At 48.2% G+C, this 20874-nt stretch overlaps 1 protein-coding gene and 1 long non-coding RNA gene across 6 annotated transcripts in view; both read right to left on the bottom strand.

Moving 5' to 3' along the window:
* Nucleotides 1-8227, bottom strand: part of LOC140419628 (uncharacterized) — a 46714-nt gene extending 38487 nt beyond the window's left edge. For 3 of the 5 annotated variants that reach the window (XR_011945924.1, XR_011945925.1, XM_072503554.1), the window contains exon 1: nucleotides 6380-8227. The gene's annotated coding sequence lies outside the window, so the exon portion shown is untranslated. Of the gene's footprint in view, nucleotides 1-2364; nucleotides 2489-6379 lie in introns of those variants that run through there. The other 2 variants (XR_011945923.1, XR_011945926.1) reach the window with 2 other exon arrangements.
* A 5604-nt stretch (nucleotides 8228-13831) lies between these two features.
* LOC140419625 (uncharacterized) lies at nucleotides 13832-20346 on the bottom strand. The gene is made up of 2 exons (XR_011945912.1): nucleotides 20270-20346; nucleotides 13832-14747 (listed from the first exon to the last, which is right to left on the bottom strand). It is a non-coding gene; the product is annotated as an uncharacterized lncRNA (long non-coding RNA).
* Nucleotides 20347-20874: the final 528 nt, after the last annotated feature.

Below are 20874 nucleotides of genomic sequence, written 5' to 3'. Positions count from 1 at the left end.
CACCCTCCCAATTTTCCTGAAGGTGCTGATTCAGGCTGATTGACAGATCCAAGCTCACAGCTTCCTGTCCAGGAGATCACAACAAATATGAGCTGCAGTCGGCCAATCGAGCCTGAACCATCCAATGGGATCATTGGCCGATCTACCACAGCACCAATGTCCCACACTATCCCCCATATCCCTCGACAATTTCAATATCTAGAAACCTATCAATCTGTATCTTGAAAATACTTGATGACTGAGGCGCTAGAATTCTCGGGGGTAGAGAATTCCAAAGCTTCACCACATCCTCGAGTAAAGAAATTCCTCCTCATCTCGGCTTTCTCTTCATTTTCCTGCCAGTTCCCCATAACTCTGGGGGGGGGGGCGGTTTGTGATACAGGCGTCGGAGTAACTGGTTTTCCGCAGGGTCTGGTGCCGCTCACCTATAATCTGTCGATTATCCTGATAGCCCACCACTCGTCTCCCTATTCCTTGAATTAATATTTGTTATCATGTTCCTGGAGGACATCAGGGTTCAGTATGGTAGGATTATGCTGGAAAAAGTGAAGGAATCATTGATAAAACAGTGCAGGTGGATTCAGCGGGAATGGAGCCGCCTTTTCAACATGGCGGCCTGATCCTCAGGAGATCTCTCGATCCCGCCCTCTTTGGGGCTCTCTCAAGAGGCGGGGAAAATTATGACTGCCGACATTATCCGTGTTACTGACCAGAGGCTGAGTGTGCTGACTCAATATCTGTGAGCTCACACGGCCCAGCTGCAAAACACCATGAAGAGGGTCGATGATCCGGAGGAGAGAATCCTGAACATTCAGCAAGACGCCTCCTCGATGGAGGCAAGAATTCAATCCTTTGAAAACCAGCCGAGTGGCTGGCGGAGGTCCTGGAGGACTTGGAGGACCGAGGGTCGGAGAAAGAACATCCGAATCATCGGCCTGTCAGAAGGTGTGGAGGGTAAGGCCCCCGGTAGGTTCTTCAAGGACTGGCTGCCACGTTTTCTCAGCTGGATGTGAAGCCTGGGTGTTTCAAATTAGAAAGGGTGCATCGTATCCTGTCTCTGAGGCTGAGGGATAGTTTTCATTCCAGGCCTGTTATCATTCACTTCCACAACTTGAAAGATCGCCAGATGGTCCTGGAGACGGTTACGGGGAGGTGGCGTCTGGCTCCAGGAGGGAGTGAGGTTTCAGGACTTTTCGGCAGCAACACAAACAAAGCGCTGAGACTTCGATGAAGTTCAACGGCAGCTCAAGCCTGTGAGGAGTGAATTACGTCAGGCTTTGTCCTGAGACCCGAAAAATGGTTTCCAACAACTCCGTCAAGTCTTTCAATAATCCAACTATTGCCTTGACCTTCATTAAATCCATGAAGGGCAAGGATCTGGAGGGATGGTTTGCAGCTCGGACTAACTCAGGTTCTAATCCGGACTCTTTCCCAGTGATGCGGTTGTCTGAATTTCAGAATCAGAGAAATACACATAGGGACAGGAGTAGGCCATTCAGCCCCTCGAGTCTGTCCTGCCATTTAGTGAGAGCATGGCTGATCTGTGACCTAACTCCATATCCCTGAATATCTTCGCTGAACAAAACTCTACCTCAGATTTAAACTTATGTTGGATGATCAGCCATGATTGTGATGAATGGCGGAGCAGGCTCGAAGGGCCAAAAGGCCTCCTCCTGCTCCTATCTTCTATGTATCTATGTTAACAACTGATCCAGCTTCACCTGCTGTTTGTGGGAGAGAGTTCCAAACCTCTCCCATCCTGTGTGTGAAGAAGTTCTTCCCAACATCTCTCCTGAACGGTCTAGTCCTGATTTTTAGACAATGATCCCTAGTTTTAGAATCGCCAACCAGTGGAAATAGTTTATCTTCATCGACCCGGTCTTTCCCTGTTAATATCTTAAGAGATATTTAACCTTCTAAATTCTTGCGAAAACAGGCCTAATTTGTGTCATCTCTCCTAGTAATTTAACCCCTGTAATGCAGGTATTGTGGGGTATTGTTTGATTGAACCGGTGTTGCATTCCCTCCAAATACAAAATATCCTTCCAAAGGTGTGGTGCCCAGAACTGTTTACATCTGCCAAGTGGGGTCTTCCCAGGGTTTTGTATAACTGCAGCATAACTTGTCCAATCTCCAATCCTCCAGATATAAATGCCAGCACTTCATTAGCTCTTTTGATTAATTTCTGCACTTGTTTGTGGCATTTTAAGGATCTGAAGAGGTAGAATTCCGAAGACTTCAGAAGATACAAAATGGATGCCGCCTGATATAAAATGGATTCTGTTTGAAGACATTAAATGTGCTGACTTACGCACAAGACATTTGCACAACAAACTGACCTTTCAGTTATAAGCTATTATCACACTTCTCCATTGTTCAACTGCTCACACACAAAGAGTTCCAACCACAAACCACGATGAAGGCAGATGTTCAGCAAAAAGGCAACTGCCCGAACCTGATGTTGCAACCGCAGTGTCTGTCATAGTATCTGCTAAGTAAATTAGCAGAAGTTGGCCTCGATTTCTTGCTGTTTCTTATTGCAAAATGACTAACGCTTCTGCCTAACGAACTGACTCATGATCAACTGTCAACTTTGTTTACTCATGTGTATAAAGGCTAAGTCCCAAACACAATCGAGGAGAAGTCGGCGACTCCCTGTCTGAGGGTATAGGGCTTCTCCCAGAGCTCTCTCATTTAATAAAGACTTTCTCTCACTGAATAGTCTACAGTCTAGTTTCTACGGGTTATTTTTCCCACAACAGATCTATGCACCTGCACCCCCCAGTCTCTTCGACATCCACTGTACCAAACCTCTTTCCACTTAGAAAGTGCTCTGTTCCATTCGTTTTTGGTCCAAAATGTATAACCTCACACTTGCTTACATTGAATTCCATTTGCCACAAATTTGCCCATTCACCGAGTCTGTCAATATCTTCTTACAATTTTATGCCATCATCTAGTCTGTCTGCGATGCCACCAAACTTTGTATCAACAGCAACAGTGAATCGGCCCTTCGGCCCATTGAGTCTGAATGGCCACCGACACATGAAAAGCACCTGACCTACCTACCTAATCCCATTTGCCGGCATTTGCCCACAGCCTTGAATGTTTTGACGTGCCAGGTGTTCATCCAGGTACTTTTTTTAAAAATGTGAGGCAACCCGCTTCTACCATCCTCCCAGGCAGTGTGTTCCAAACCATCACCACCCTCTGGGTAAAAAGGCTTTTAACTCAGAACCCCCCCAAAACCTTCTTCCCTTCACCATGAGCTCATCTCCCCTTCTGATTGACCTTCAACCGAGGGGAACAGCTGCTCCCTATCCACCCTGTCCAAGCCCCTAATAATCTTGTACACCTCCATCACATTTCCCTCCCCCCACCCCCAATCTTCTCAGCTCCAATGGAAACAACCCAAGCCTAAAGGATAATCCAGAAAATTACAAGCCGGTGAGCCTTACGTCAGTGGTAGGGAAATTATTGGAGAGAATTCTTCGAGACAGGATTTGCTCCCATTTGGAAGCAAGTGGATGTATTAGCGAGAGGCAGCATGGTTTGTGAAGGGGAGGACGTGTGTCACTAACTTGATCGGGTTTTCCGAGGAAGTGACGAAGATGATTGATGAAGATAGGGCAGTGGATGTTGTCTACATGGACTTCAGTGAGGCCTTTGACAAGATCCATCATGGCAGACTGGGAGAGAAGGTGAAGTTGTACAGGATCAGAGATGAGCTGGCAAGATGGATACAGGACTGGCTGAAGACAGAGGGTAGCAGTGGAAGGGTGCTTTTCTGAATGGATGGTTGTGATTTGTGATGTTCTGCAGGGATCAGTGCTGGGATCATTGCTGTTTGTAGCATATATAAATTATTGGAGCAAAATGGAACCGGTCTGATTAGCAAGTTTGCGGATCACACAATTGTTGGTGGAATTGCGGATAGCGATGAGGACTGTCAGAGGATACTGCAGGACATAGATTGGTTGGAGACTTGGGCGGAGAGATGGCAGATTGAGTTTAAACCAGACAATGTGAGGTAATGCATTTTGGAAGGTCTAATGCAGGTAGAAATATACAACAAATGGCAGAACCCTTTTGAGTATTGACAGGCAGAGAGATCTGGGTGTACAGGTCCACAGGTCATTGAAAGTGACAACGCAGGTGGAGAAGGTAGTCAAGAAGCCATACGGCATGCTTGCCTTCATTGGCCGGGGCATTGAGTATAAAAATTGCCAATTCATGTAGTAGCTGCATAGAACCTTAGTTAGGCCACACTTGGAATATAGTGTTCAATTCTGGTCGCCACACATACTTCCAAAAGGATGTGGAGAGGGTACAGAAGAGGTTTACCAGGATGTTGCCTATTAGCCTTTTATGGAGGACATTAACTATGAGGAGGGGTTGGATAAACTCAGTTTGTTCTCACTGGAACGACAGGGGTTGAGGGGCGACCTGACAGATGTCTACAAAATTATGAGGGGCATAGACAGAGTGGACAGTCAGAAGCTTTTTCCCAGGGGTGGAAGAGTCAATTACTAGGAAGCAGACCTTTAATTGTGAGGGGCAAAGTTTAGAGGAGATGTGCAAGGGAAGCTTTTTGACACAGAGGGTAGTGGGTGCCTGGAACTCACTGCCGGAGGTGGTGGTGGAAGCAGGTACGATAGTGACGTTTAAGGGGCATCTCGATAAATACATGAATAGGATGGGAATAAAGTAATATGGACCCCGGAAGAGTAGAAGGTTTTAAGTTAGATGGGCAGCATTTCTAGCACAGGCGTGGGAAGGCCGAAGGGCCTGTTCCTGTGCTGTACATTTCTTTGTACCTTGTTTGTTCTATCCAACCTCTCTTCATAACTCAAATGTTCCATCCCAGGCAACATCCTGGTGAATCTCCTCTGCACCACCAGTTCAATCATATCCTTCCTCTAATGTGGTGACCAGAACTGCTCACAGTAATGTCTCATATGTAATTTTCTCAACCCTATTAACCTACCCTTCCACGTTCACAGATCTTTGGACAAACACATCAAGGTCCCTATGTTCCTCAGAACATCCCAGTGTCACGCTGTCCATTGAATATTTTGCTCTCACATTATCCGTTCCAAAATGTGTCACCTCACACTTTTTAGGGTTAAATTTAATTTGCCACTTATCCGCCCATTTGACCAACCCATCAACATCGTCCTGTAACACAAGACACTCAACCTCACTGTTAACCACCCGGCTAATCTTTGTGTCATCCACAAAGCACTGATCCCTACCCCCCACATAGTCGTCCATGTTGTTTGTATCAATGCTGAATAATAGGGGACCCAGCACAGATCCCTGTGGTATGCCACTGGTCACTGGCTTCCAGTCACTAAAGCAGTCGTCACCCTCTGTCTCCTACATTTAAGTCAATTTTGAATCCACCTGATCAATTTCAAGTCTCATGTGGGATCGTGTCAAAGGCTTTGCTGAAATCCATGTAAACTACATCAACTGCACTACCTCCATCGACACACCTGGTCACATGCTCAAAAAATTCAATCAAATTTGTTAGGCATGACCTCCCTCTGACAAAGTCATGCAGACTATTCCTGATCAAACCTCTCCAAGTGGAGATAGAGTCCATCAAAATTTTCTCCAATAGTTTCCCTACCAGTGACGTGAGACTCACTGGTCTGCAGTTCCCTGGCTTATCTCTACAACCTTCTTAAACAGTGGGACCACATTAGCTGTTCTCAAGTCCCCTGGAAACTCCCCTCGTGGCCAGAGAGGAATTAAAACTTTGGGTCAGAGCCCCTGCAATCTCCTCCCTCACCTCCCACAGCATTCTGGGAAACAATTCATCCAGACCTAGTAATCTAATAATCTTATGGGTGGCACGGTAGCACAGTGGTTCGCACTTCTGCTTCACAGCAGCAAGGACCTGGGTTCGATTCCCAGCTTAGGTCACTGTCTGTGCGGAGTCTGCACGTTCTCCCCGTGTCTGCATGGGTTTCTTCCGGCTGCGCCGGTTTCCTCCCACAAGTCCCGAAAGACGAGCTTGTTCGCGAATTGGACATTCTGAATTCTCCCTGAGTACCCGAACAGCGCCGGAGTGTGGCGACTACGGGATTTTCACAATAACTGGCAGTGTTTATGTCAGCCTACTTGTGACAATAATAAAGATTATTATGAATGGGCCGAAGGGCCTCTTTCCGTGCTGTAAAACCCTATGATTCTAAAGATAGAGGTGGTAGAGGGAGGGAGGGAATGAATTTATAGAGAAACTGCCAAAGCCTCAACATTCACCAGCTCGGAGGACACACCTTAGCTCCCTTTCCAATCTGAAAGCAGCCTGAGCTGGATTTACATTCCCCTTAATTGATCATTGCTGGGTGATAATCCTGTACTTCCTCACCTCACACCACTGTGACAGCACCTTCACTACACAGACTGCAGCAACTGACCAAACATCACCTTCCCAGTTATTCCTGAAGGCACCGCCTTCCCAACCTGGCCCCTTGCCTGAGGTGCGGTGATCCTCAGGTCACATCACCGCCGGTCAGCTCTCTCCCGGGACCAGGCCCTGGTTCACAGCCGCCATCTTGGGGAAGCAGAGCGCATGCGCTGGCGTCTTGGTGACGCAACAGCTAGTGGGCGGGACCTGAAGGTTTCTGTTCCCAGCCGGGTCCTAGTGCCGGTCAGCTCATCTTCTGGGCAACAGGTTTTTAAAAGGTTCCACCCACGCCTGGGCTGAAGCTGATGTTTGTGGCCTGGAGGTGTCTCTTGATTACGCAGCCTCTATATAGCAACCTGAAGAGGGTGAGACAGCTTTGATTACAATTCGTGGTCCTTTCCAGTCCATTATCAGGATGTTTGTGTGATATTTTCTTAACCTCTGGGTGATCTTTCTTTATTTAAAATACATTTCAGCAGCAGGCTTACTGGTGATTTTTAAAGGAATAAAGTTTATTTATTATCACACTATTTCCCTGGATGTTTGAACATCTCAGTCTCTCGTCTCTTTCATACTCACTGACACATACACAGAAATTAGGTACAGATCAAGTTGAAGCTGTAATGATGAAAATGGAATATAGACTGCAATCTTTATATCGCTGCAGGTCTGTTGTCTTCTTGCTGAGCTGGTCCTTTAGTTGGAGTGAAGGGTTTTTAGAAACAGATAATTCTCATGAGGCTCTGAAGCTTCTTGTAGATGAATAGCCAGGAGGTTGGTTCTCAGGTGGCCTTGGAAGCTGGAATAAGTTCAGCACTGTGGCTGCACTGGGAGACATTCAGCTCTGCTCGTTCAGCTGGTTCCTGGTGCTTCAGATGCTTCTCTCCCACACATTTGCTTTGTTCAGGGTTTATTATACTGCATCCCTGACAATTAACTGCAGGATTAAAACTCTGAGACCCAGAACACCCCGATAGAATAGCAGTTTACGATGCTCACTCATGCTTATCTCTGCCTCAATTCGAGCTCATTCTCCAGTGTTCAATATGACACTTGGAGATCAACAGTCCAGAGATTTCATATTCCTCAAATGCTGGTTCATCCTGACACAAAGAGACATTTAAACTTCACAGGTGGCTTCAAAGTTTCCTTATTCAGATCCGTGTTTAACTAAATATTGGTCACAGGATTGAATATTACCCACAGTTTAATGTCCATAATAATCTGTTAAGTTACAATCAGTTTGGCAGAGTTTGTGGATCTTACAGTCTATAGTATCTAGTACCCTTATGCTGAGTGTGACATCTTGAATCTACTCTTGGGTCTGGATAAAACAGTGCATTGTAGCTGGGTGGGATGGGTGGCACGGTAACATAGTGTATAGCACTGTTGCTTCACAGCTCCAGGTCCCAGGTTCAATTCCCAGATTGAGTCACTGTCTGTGTGTAGTTTGCACGTTCTCCCCGTGTCTGCGTGAGTTTCCTCCGGGTGCTCCGGTTTCCTCCCACGAGTCCTGAAACGTGCTGTTAGGTCATATGGACATTCTGAATTCTCCCTCTGTGTACCCAAACAGGCACCGGAATGTGGCAACTAGGGGCTTTTCACAGTAACTGGCAGTTTTTTAAAAAATATATTTTTTTTATTCTCCTTTTTCACATTTTCTCCTAAATTTACACCCACCAACAATAAACAATAATCAGTAACAAATATGTCAATCCCCATATCAATAACAACGATCCCATCCTCCCACCAAACCCCAAACCACCAAAGCCCACATGTTCACACAAATGACAAAAAGGAATCAGGAATCACCCATAGTCGCCATTATCCCACACAGCCCCCCTCCCCCAATCTTCCCACCCACCCGCCCGAACTAATATTCGATGTTATCCAGTTCTTGAAAGTGCATAATGAATAATGCCCATGAATTGTAGAACCCTTCCATCCTTCCCCTCAGTTCAAACTTAACCTTCTCAAGAGTCAAGAATTCCAACAGGTCCCCCCACCACGCCAGGGCACAGGGTGGAGAGGTTGCTCTCCAACCTATCAGGATCCGCCTTCGGGCGATCAACGAGGCGAACGCTACAACATCTGCCTCCGCACCAGTTTCCAACCCTGGCTGGTCCGACACCCCGAATATGGCCTCCCGGGGGCCCGGGTCCAGTTTCACGTGCACCACTTTAGAAATTATCCTAAAAACCTCCTTCCAGTAATCCTCTAGCTTTGGACAGGACCAAAACATATGAATGTCATTAGCGCCCCCCCCCCCCCCCTCCCAACGTTCACACACATCTTCTACTCCTTCAAAGAATCGGCTCATCCTCAGCGTCGTGAGGTGTGCTCTGTATACCACCTTCAGCTGTATCAGCCCCAACCTTGGACACAAAATGGAGGCATTCACTCTCCGGAGCACCTCACACCAGAACCCCTCCTCCATATCCTCTCCCAACTCTTCCTCCCACTTTGCTTTGATCCCTTCCAGTGCTGCCTTTTCCTCTTCCAAAATAGCTCCGTAAACTGCCGACACTACCCCCTTCTCCAGTCCCCCTGTCATCAGCACCTCCTCCAGCAATGTGGAGGCCGGCTCCACCGGGAAACTCTGTATCTCCTTTCTGGCAAAATCTCGAACCTGCATGTATCAAAACATTTCCCCCTGCTCCAACCCATGCTTCGCTTCCAGCTCCTTCAATCCTGCAAACCGACCCCGAAGAAACAAATCTTTTAGTGTCTTAATCCCCTTGTCCTCCCATTTCCGAAAATTTCCATCCCACTTACCTGGCTCAAATCTCAGGTTCCCCCAAATCAGCATCTCCCTTGACCCTGCCCCCAGCCCGAAGTGTTGGCGAAACTGTCTCCAAATTCTCAATGAAGCTATTATTACTGGACACCTTGAGTATTTCCCAGGGGCCATCGGGAGTGGCGCTGTTGCCAGTGCTTTCAATCCCGACCCCCTGCACAAACTTTCCTCCATTCTGACCCACTGGGAATCAAACCCTCTGACCCAGCTCCGCACCTTCTCCACATTCGCCGCCCAGTAGTAATACATCAGGTTCGGAAGACCCAAACCCCCTGCCTGCCTTCCCCTCTGTAGCAGCACCTTTCTAACTCTGGCCACCTTCCCTCCCCATATGAATGAGGTAATCCTTCCCTCAATCTCTCTGAAAAAAGCCTTTGACAGGAAAATCGGCAGGCATTGAAAAATAAACAGAAATCGCGGCAACACGTTCATTTTAACCTCCTGTACCTGACCCGCCAGTGACAGAGTGAGAGCATCCCAACTTCCCAGATCAGCTTTCACTCTCCCCACCACTCCCGGGCAACCTGCACCCCCAGACACCACAAAATACTCACTCTTGTCTAGATTTAGTTTGTACCCCGAGAAAGACCCAAACACTCGAAGCAGCTCCAATATTCTCCCGATCGACACACTCGGATCCGACACGTATAACAGCAAGCCATCGGCATATAAGGACACCCTATGCTCTATCCCCCCCCTGCACTATTCCTTTCTATACCCTCAAACCTCTTAATGCGATGACCAATGGCTCAATTGCAAGTGCGAACAGCAGGGGGGACATAGGACATCCCTGCCTCGTCCCACGGTGGAGAGAAAAGTATCTCGAGCTGATGTTGTTTGTGCGGACACTCGTCCTCGGCTCCTTATACAGTAGCTTTACCCAGTTCACAAATCTTGGTCCAATCCCAAACCGCTCCAGAACTGCCATCAAGTACCCCCATTCTACCCGGTCCAACACCTTCTCAGCGTCCAATGCCACAACCACCTCTGTTTCCTTCCCCTCTGCCGGTACCATAACAACGTTCAATACCCTTCTAACGTTTGAAAAGAGCTGCCTCCCTATCACGAACCCCGTCTGATCTTCACCTATCACCTTCGGGAGGCACCCCTCCAGCCTACCGGCCAGTACCTTCGCCAATACTTTTGCGTCCACATTCAGAAGCGATATGGGTCTGTACGACCCACACTCCGTTGGATGCTTTTCTTTTTTTAGCAACAGGGACATCGACGCCTGCCCCAAAGTTTGTGGCAACACCCCCTTCCCTGTCGCCTCTTCAAACATCCCCACCATCAGGGGTGCCAGCTTATCAGTGAAGTTTTTATAATATTCCACCGGAAACCCATCCGGCCCTGCCACCTTCCTTTATCTCCTGCTCCACTATCGCTCCTTCTAATGTAGTCCTGTCCCCCTCCCCTAACCTCGGGTACTCCAACCCATCTAGAAATTACTGCATCTCACGGTCTCGCCCAGGTGGCTCAGACCTGTACAACCTCTCATAAAATTCCTCAAAAACCTTGTTAATCAGATCCAGAGCCACCACCAACTTCCCTGCCCTAACCCTCACCTGAATAATTTCCCTTGCCGCTGCATCCCTCCGGAGCTGACCTGCTAACATATCCTTATCTCCATGTTCGTAAATTGCACCCCATGCTCATCTCAGTTGGTGCACCGCCTTCCTGGTGGACAGTCGGTCGAAGCTTGCCTGGAGTTCCTTCCTCTTTTCCAGCTTTACTGGGTCCCCATCTTCTGCATACTTCCTATCTACCTCCAACATCTCATCTATAACCCTCTGCCACTCCAACCTCTCCTCTTTGTCCACACTGGCCTTAAACAAAATCACCTCCCCCCTCACCACCGCCTTTAGAGCCTCCCAGACGACTGCCTTCGACACCTCACCCGTACAGTTGAAACCTACATATTCCTTAATTACCTTTTTTCAATTTTGTCACAGAACACTTGGTCCCCCAAAATTTCCACATCTAATTTCCACCCCGGCCTCTGCGCTACCCCCTTCTCCAGTACCATATCCACCCAATGCGGAGCATGATCTGACACTGCAATTGGCGAGTATTCCAACCCCTTAACCCCAGCCAGCAAAGCCTTTCCCACCACAAAAAAGTCGATCCGCGAGTATACCTTATGGACTGCTGAGAAAAACAAGTACTCCCGTTCCCTTGGGTGCAGGAACCTCCAAGGGTCCACCCCTCCCATTAGCCCAGCCAGCGCCTTCGCCCCCCCTGATGGGACCAGCGAGCGCGGCCATGACCTGTCCACCTTGGCTCCTGCACCAAGTTCCAGTCCCCCCCCCCACTAACAGTTTGTGTGTCTCCAAGTCGGGGATGGCCCCAAACATCTTCTTTGCGAATCCCACATCCTCCCAATTGGGACCGTATACACTTAACAGCACCACAAACCTCCTCTCCAGCGCCCCTGTCAGAATCACATATCTACCCCCCTGATCTGCCACCACCTTCTCCATCTGGAAGCGTACTCTTTTGCTGACCATTACCGCTACCCCTCAAGCCCTTCCGTCAAATCCAGAGTGAAAAACCTGACTCACCCAGTCCTTTTTCAGTCTCACCTGATCCTTCACCCTCAAGTGAGTCTCGTGCAGCATTGCTACATCGGCTTTCAAACTTTTAAGATGCACAAGCACCCATGACCAGACCTCCTAACCCCTCACATTCCACGTGACTATCCTAACTGGGGGTCTCTCACCTCCCCACCCTTCTTATCCACCATCATCAAACCACCCGGTCCCTGCCCCATGAGCCTGACCTGCCCCTATCCAATATTAGCATCGAACCCCTTCCCACCCCCCCACCCCCCCAACACCCCCCCCCACATTTCCTCTCGAAAAAACATCTCCCAGCATCAATCCCTCCCCCCTCCCCCCCGCCTCGTAGGCCCATCGAAACCTGCTAACCAGGCTCCAATGTCCGCAGCCCTCCTCTCACCTCACCTCCGTTCACTATCCGACTTTAGTTAGCTAGCGCAGGTGGCTCCCTTCGCCAAGATATACCGTCCCCTCCCACCCAGTCCCAGAGAAAGAAAAAACAATCAAACCCATACAATTCACTAAAATAAGATATAACCATCGCAACACAGAGTGCCAATCAACTCAACCAATAACTGGAACTTTGCAACAATGTAAAGAGAAATAAATTACAATACACGTCAGTAAAAAGAAAGTTATAGCATTTATACATTTTCCAGCTCCCCAATCACAGCCCAGTCCCTCTTCCAGCTCCGCTCCTCACGTCTGTCCCAAGCCTTCTGCCCTCACGAACGCATCAACCGCCTCCTCTGTCTCGAAATAAAAGTCTTTGGCATCATACGTCACCCTCAGCTTCGCCCCCCCTTTTTGTACGGTGCCGCTTTCACTCGCCAGAACACCGCTCGTCTTTTGGCCAACTCGACGGTCACGTCCTGGTAGATCCAAACTCCAGCAGCATCCCACTGCACCTTGCGCTTCTCCTTCGCCCAGCTTACCCCCTTCTCCTTCATGCAGTACTTATGAAAGCAGATAATTACTGCTCTTGGCGGCTCATTCACTTTGAGCTCGGTCCAGCTCGTACCGGGAGGGGTTCTCACCCACCCCCATCAACTCCCACAGCTTCTTAGCGAAGTACTCTTTTGGCCTTGCACCCTCTGTCCCTTCGGGAAAGCCCACAATTCTCAGATTGCGCCGCCTCGAGCGGTTCTCCAAGTCCTCGAGCTTTGCTCGGAGTGCTCTGTTGGCCTCCACCACCCTCCGCAGCTCGTCCCTCATCGAGCTGAGCTGGTTGTTGTGCTGCGACACGGCCTCCTCCACTTCCTTCATCTTCTCGCCCTGCTCTCTCACCTCGGTCGATGTCTTTGCCACAGCTATCCTCACCGGGGCGATTGCCTCCTCCACCAATTACTTCAATGCATCCGCCGTCTCCTTCCTCAACGCCTCCATGTGCCTCACAAAACTGCTTTTCCAGCTCCACCACCATCACCTCGGTCATCTTCTCCACCGTAAGTAGTGCTGACCCACCATGCGGTCCGGCATCCGCCATCTTGTCAGCACTTTTGCTCGTCTTCTCATTCAACGGCGAGCCCGTGTTTCCAACCTTTCTCAACGCTGCTTTTCACATCCTTTAACGGCTTATTATTTTTCCTTTTTTTTCCCCCACCTTCTTTCCTTCTTCAATCCTTTTTTTTTTTAATAGAAAAAACAAAGATTTTCTTCCTTCAAAAATAAAAAAGGGGGGGAAAATTTTTTTTCACCAAATTTCTTTAAAACATCTTTCTCTTCTTTTTTGTATTCCTCCAGAAATTCCCTGGGACCGGGCTTCAGTCTTCTTACCACATTCTAGGCGGGACATCCGATGTGGGACATCTCACCTACATCACGCCCTGGCTTTGGGCCTGCCGCCTCGGCCTGTTTGGCTCCGCCCCCGCTGCTCCTTTCAAATTTTCAGGTCCGGCTTTCAGGTTGTCCCGCTCCTCCTCCACGTGCAGCCGCTCCACCGAACCCACCGGGACCAGTCCCCCCCCCCCCCCCCCCCCCCTCCTCATCCTTCCAACCCTCCGGCTCCCTGAAACGGAGCTTTGACGCTTGGGCGAGGGAGGCAGGGCCGATCCCGGAGAAGTTTAATTTTTTATTTTTAAAAACAGCGGGGAGCCCCCCGAAAAAGACCGCGGACCAATATACGAAAAATATCGTGGACCAGCAGGAGCTTCTCCTCATCGCGGCCGCTCCGCTCGCGAACGCCACCGGAAGTCAATTTATTTGACTTTCAGCCAGAATATTAGCCCCTGTAAATGGGCTGGAATTGTTATCAGCAGAAAGAGACCCAAATGAACATGGTTCAGTCCTGAATGTGAGGAACAGCAAAATCTAATCACTGTGGTTACTTGTGGCCTCGTTGGTGTCACAGCAGGTTGGGTGAAGTGGTGAATCCCTTCCCACACTTGGAGCAGGTGAATGGCCTCTCCTCAGTGTGAATTCGCTGATGTACAGTGAGGTCACATGATCGTCTGAACCCAGTCCCGCAGTGAGAGCACCTGAACGGTCTCTCGTCAGTGTGAATACGTTGATGGCTCATCAGATTCCCAGAACTTTTATAGCACTTCCCGCAGTCTGGACATTTAAACGGTCTCTCATCAGTGTGAATTCGCTGGTGACTCAGCAAGTGGCCTGAAATAGTAAATCCTTTCCCACACTTGGGAGCAGGTGAATGGTCTCTCCCCAGTGTGACTGCGTCGGTGAGTTTCCAGCTTGGATGGGGAAGTGAATCCTTTCCCACAGTCCGCACATTTCCACGGTTTCTCCTCAGTGTGACTGCATTTATGGTTTGTGACGCCTGGGGATCGACTGAATCCTCGTCCACACACACAACACGTGTACGGTTTCTCCCCACTGTGGACGATGCTTTTTCCTTCCATGTTTAAAGTACGATGATATTCAGGATATGATAAATTGAGGACTCTGTCAGATCCTGATGTGATGCTTGGTTTGGGTTTCCGGACTTTGAAGCCTCCCCTTCGAACACCCTGTGAAACTGATTGAAAACAGAAAATAAGGAGTGAGAGAGAACCCACAAAAACACAAAGGCAGGTTGTGAAATTGAGCTGAATGAATCTGGTCATTTGTGGGGCCGGCACTGGGAAAAAGTGACCATGAAAACTGCTGGATTGCTGTAAATACACAACTGGCCTCTTCGGGAAGAGGGAGAAAGAGGTGAAGAGGGATTTTGAATATCTACAAGTCATACTAAAGAGAATAGATGGCAAGGCAAATTCAACCTTGAGCTTCATAAACAGTAATACCGATACCAAAACTATGCTTCTGGTGGCACGGTGATTAGCACTGCTGCCTCACAGTGCCAGGGACTCGGGTTCAATTCTGGCCTTGATGACTGTCTGTGGAGTTTGCACCGTCTCCCCGTGTCTGCGTGGGTTTCCACCCGGTGCTCAGGTTTCCTCCAACAGTCCAAAGAAGAGAAAGTTAGGTGGATTGGCCTTGATAAATTGCCCCTTAGTGTCCAGGGATGTGCAGGTTAGGTGGGGCTATGGGGTTACAGGGACAGGGTAGGGGTGTGGGCCTGGCAGGGTGCCCTTTCAGAGAATCAGTGCAGACTTGATGGGCCAAATGGCCCCCTTCTGCACTGTAGGAATTCTATGGTTCTAATTCTATTCTATGAATCTTTATAAAGCTCTGGTCACCACTCTTCAGGAAGGATGTGAAGGTTCTTGAGAAGGTGCAGAGGAGATTTACCATAATGGGTCCAGCAAAGGAAGTTGAGGGGAGATTTGATTCAGGAACTCAAGATTATGCCGGATTTCCATCGGGTGGACAAAGAAACTGTTTCCATTCACTAATCGTCCAAGAACTAGGGACACAGATTTAAAGTTTTGGGTAAAACCTGGATTGGTCTACACAACATCCCGAGGGGTCTTGACAGGGTGGATGTGGAGAGGATGTTTCCTCTTGTGGGCGAATCTGGAACGAGGGCATCACTGTTTCAAAATAAGGGGTCACCCATTTCAGATGGAGATGAGGATTTTTAATTCTCTTGAGGGCTGTAAGACTTAGGAACTCACGTCCTTAAAAGGCAGCGGAAGCAGGGACCTTGAATATTTTTAAGGCAGAGCTGGATAGATTCTTGATGAGCAAGGGGGTGAAAGGTCATCAGGGGTAGGCAGGAACGTGGGAGTTAAGGTTAGAATGAGATCAGCTGCAATCTTATTGAATGCTGAGCAGGCTCGAGGGGCCGAGTGGCCTGTTCCTAGTTTTTATGTAAAAGGTACAGGAGATATGAGGTGATATGAGATGTATATTTTTACACAGCGAGCGGCAATGATCTGAAACATGCTGCCTTGGAGAGAGTTTGAAAATAGACACAATGAATGATTTGATTTCAAAAGGAAATTGGATAGACATTTGAGGGAAATAAACCTGCGAGGATACAGGGATAGAGCAGGAGAATGGGACTGACTGGATTGCTCCAGAGAGCTAGCATGGTCTCAATGGGCCGAATGACCTTCCTTGTGCCAACATTTCTCTGACTCCTTTGTGTAATCTAGTTTTGTAATTTAACCCCAGCGGGTTCAGATATCACTCGGGTAAATCTGTGCTCCACTCCCTCCGAGGCCATTCTCTCCTTCCTCAGGTTTGTTGCCCAGAACTGAACACAGTTCTCCAGGTTTGGTCTAACCAGGGTTTGTCAATCTCGGGGCTTTTGCAGTCACACTGAGACCTGAAATCTTCCCTCACAGACAGAACAGACAAACCTTTTACCTTCCACACCCAGATGCTGCTGAAATTCAGTTTCTAATGCATCAAGCGACTCTGTCAGATCGCGATGTGACGTTTGGTTTGCATTTCCCGTCTGTTAAACCTCACTGTCAGTTTCGGATAGAAATTCACAACATTCTCTCCTCGCCAACTTTGATTAAATGTATTCCTGGAGGTTTGATCACATGACCTGCCCCATCCTCCAGCCATTAATCGGTCAACACATCCATCCTTGTGACACACTGCCTTCCTCGGCCAATTGGGAAGCAAAATGACTCATTACCTTACAGGTCAGTTATTGTCCTAACGATTTTCCAGACACCCAGCTATGAACCTCGCCAACGCAGGGAGTGGAGTTGGTGCCAACTCAGGCAGGAGGAGCTTCTGAACAGTAAATATAAATAACTTACCTCAGGGATTCACGGCCTATTCGGCAGGGAGCGGATTTGGCCCGAATCCGGGGAGGAGGAGCTTTGAACAGTAAATATAAATAACTTACCTCACAGTAATGCTGATTGGCTTGTTGGGAATCTGTTCTAAATTTGAGAAACTGGAGTAATTAACTAAATAGGGAGTAACTCGGAGATCAGTAACTAGGAGATTGCTGTTTATATCTATAATCAACGATTTGGATGAGAATGTACAAGGCATGATCAGTAAGTTTGCAGATGACACTAAAATAGGTGGTATTGTCGGCAGTGAGGAAGGTTATCAAAAATTGCAGCAGGCTCTTGATCAGCTGGGAAAGTGGGCCGAGAAATGGCAAATGGAGTTCAATACAGATAAGTGTGAGGAATTGCATTTCAGAAAGTCAAATCAAGGTAGGACTTTCACAGTGAATGGTAAGACCCGAGGGTGTATCATGGAATAGAGGGATCTTGAGTTCAGGTGCACGGTTCTCTAAAGGTGGAGTCACAGGTAGATAGGACAGCACGGTAGCATAGTGGTTATCACAGTTGCTTCACAGCTCCAGGGCCCCACGTTCGATTCCCAGCTGGGTCACTGTCTGTGCAGAGTATGCACGTTCTCCCCGTGTCTGCGTGTGTTCTCTAGTTTCCTCCCACAGTCTAAAGATGTGCGGGTTCGGTGGACTGGCCTTGCTAAATTGCCCATAGTGTCCAAAAAAAAGGTTAAGTGGGAGTTACTGGGTTACGGGGATAGGGTAGATAAGTGGGCTTGAGTAGGGTGCTCTTTGTAAGGGCCGGTGCAGACTCGATGGGCCGAATACCCTCCTTCTGCACTATAAATTCTCTGAAGGCGGCTTTTGGCATGCTGGCCTTCATCAGTCAGGGCACTGGTATACAAGTTGGGAAGTTATGTTGCAGTTGTACAGGACGTTGGTGAGGTCGCACCTGGAGTATTGTGTTCAGTTTTGGTCGCCTTGCTATGGGAAAGATGTTATTAAACTGGAGAGAGCGCAGAAGGGATTTACAAGGATGTTGCCAGGACTCAAGAGACTGAGTGAAAGGGAGAGATTCGACAGGCCAGGACCTTTATCTTTGGAGCGTAGGAGACTGAGGGGTGATCTTATTGAGATGTATAAGATCATGAGAGGCATGGACAGGGTTGGGGAATCGAGAACTAGAGGGCACAGGTTTATGTTAAGAGGGGAAAGAATTAATGGGAACCTAAGGAGCAACGGTTTTACACAGAGGATAGTATGGAATGAGCTGCTGGAGGAAGTAGTTGAGGCAGGGACATTGACAACATTGAAAAGGCATTTGGACAGATACATGAATAGGAAAGGTTCAGAGGGATGTGGGCCAAATGCAGGCCAATGGGATTGACTTAGATGAGCTTTTTGGTTGGCATGGACCAGTTTGGGCCGAAGGGCCAGTCTCCGTACCATAGATTCTATGAACCCCAAGTCTCTTTGGACATCCACTGTACTTAACCTCTTTCCATTTAGAAAGTACTCAGTTCTAACCTTTTTTGGTTCCAAACAGATAACCTCACACTTGTTTACATTGCCACAATCTTGCCCATTCACCTTGTCTGTCAATATCTTCTTGCAATTTAATGCAATCATCTCTGCTGTCTATGATGCCACCGAACTTTGTATCATCAGCAACACAGAGGGACTGGTTCAGCACACTGGGCGGGCCAGCAGCACGGTTCAATTCCCGTACCAGCCTCCCCGAACAAGCGCCAGAATGTGGCGACTAGGGGCTTTTCACAGTAACTTCATTTGAAGCCTACTTTTCATAGATTATCATAGAATTTACAGTGCCGAAGGTGGCCATTCGGCCCATCGAGTCTGCACCGGCTCTTGGAAAGAGCAATCTACCCAAGGTCAACACCCCCACCCTATCCTCATAACCCAGTAGCCCCACCCAACACTAAGGGCAATTTTGGGCACTAAGGGCAATTTATAATGGCCAATCCACATAACCTGCACATCTTTGGACTGTGGGAGGAAACTGGAGCACCCGGAGGAAACCCACGCACACACGGGGAGGATGTGCAGACTCCGCACAGACAGTGACCCAAGCTGGAATCGAACCTGGGACCCTGGAGCTGTGAAGCAATTGTGCTATCCACAATGCTACCGTGCTGCCCATTATTGTGACAATAAGCAATTTTCATTTCATTTATTTCACAGTGCAGGAGAGGCCCTTCGGTCCATCGAGTTTGCACGAACACATGATAAACCTGACCCACCTACCTAATCCCATTTGCCAGCACTTGGCTCATGGCCTTCAATGTTATGACGTGCCAGTCTTCATCCAGGTACTTTTTTTAGAGGATGTGAGACAGCCGTCTCCACCACCCTCCTCGGCAGTGCATTCCAGACCCTCACCACCCTCTGGGTAAAAACATTTTTCTTCAGTATATGTGTCAATAAATCTAATCCCCACTCTCTGTTGTCTGTTGGTTAGCCAATCCTCTATCCAAGCTAATATATTATCTCTTAACCCCGTGGGATTTTACCTTATTACCTTTTGTGTGACACCTTGTCAAATGTATTCTGGGAGTCCAAATACATCTATAGGACCCCATTATCCACTTGGCTTGTTACATCTTCCAAGAACTGCAAGAAATGAGTCAAACACGATATACCCTTCACAAAACCACGCTGACTCTGATGGATTGCAGTTCGACTTTCCAAATGTCCAGATACTGCTTCCTCAATAATGGATTCCAACAGTTTCCCAATAACAGGCTTTAAACTAACTAGTTTCCTACTTTCTGCCTTTTTGACCTAATCCAGTGACATTGGAGATTTTCTCAGTGACCCTCAGTCACCATCACTGAAACGAACTTTAAATTCCAGATTTTATTAATATAATGTCCCCAGAACATTCTCCTGTCTCTCTGGGTGACTAATGCAGTGACATTGTCACTGGGCCAGTGTCTCCCCCCTGGTCTCCATGAGGTTGTTTGTGGAGAGAAGCCGGAAGTGGAGAATGTTCATTGTTCGGCACTGGGGCCGCACTCGGGATTTGTAAACCCCGCCCCTCGACATTGACCTCACACCTGACGCCTCAGAATGCCCGGATAATGATTGACGGCATCGCGCGACCAATAGGAGAAGAGTGGACGTGTCCGGCTGGGGGGGTTGGAAGTGACTGGTCCTCCAGCCAATCGGAGTGAATCAGGGCGGGACTGGGCCGAGTGAAGCATGCGCAGTGTGATTAATGGCGACGCGAAAAGGTTTTCTCGGATCCACAATCCGTGAAGGTGGGAATGGCGGGGCGGAGGGAGAGCTGGATCATGCGGGTTGTTAGGCACGCTTCGTAAACATGTTATATAAACTGAACATCTGACCAAATAAACCACCAGTACCTGGGGATCTGAGCGGAGGCTGCAGCTTTGTTACAGACGAGACTATGCACCCGCCATCTTTATTTGGTACTGGTACCGGTGCGCATGCGCCCTCGTTATTTGGCTCACTGGCAGTAGTGCGCACGCGCACCCACCATCTTTATTGGGGCACGAGCAGCAGAGCGCAGGCTCAGTCGCCATCATTGTTGGGGGCAACATTTTTCAAATGTGTCTTCATGACAGAATGTCCAGCAAACTGCTTCACTCTGAGTTACAAATTCCTATTTATGGGGCAGAATATATGTCCAGGGCAGTGACAATAATTCGAATTTATATTGTGACTTGAACAGAATAAAACTCGGGGAAACGTTACAAAATAACAATTGACACTGAGCCACATGAGGAGATATTAGATTTTAAGGAGAATCTTAATGGAGGAAATTGAGTCAGAGAGTCGGAGAGTTTTAAGGAGGAAATTCCTGAAATTGAGGCCTTGGCAACTCAGTAATGGTGGAGAGATTAAAATCAGGAATTCTCAAGTGGCTGGAATTAAAATGAGTGCAGCGATCTCAAAGGGGTGTGTGTGGAGGAGATTACAGAGATCAGGATGATCATTATCATGGAGG

Source organism: Scyliorhinus torazame, chromosome 5 (assembly GCF_047496885.1).
Source record: "Scyliorhinus torazame isolate Kashiwa2021f chromosome 5, sScyTor2.1, whole genome shotgun sequence".
Taxonomy (NCBI): Eukaryota; Metazoa; Chordata; class Chondrichthyes; order Carcharhiniformes; family Scyliorhinidae; genus Scyliorhinus; species Scyliorhinus torazame.
This window is presented reverse-complemented; position numbering and strand designations above follow the sequence as displayed.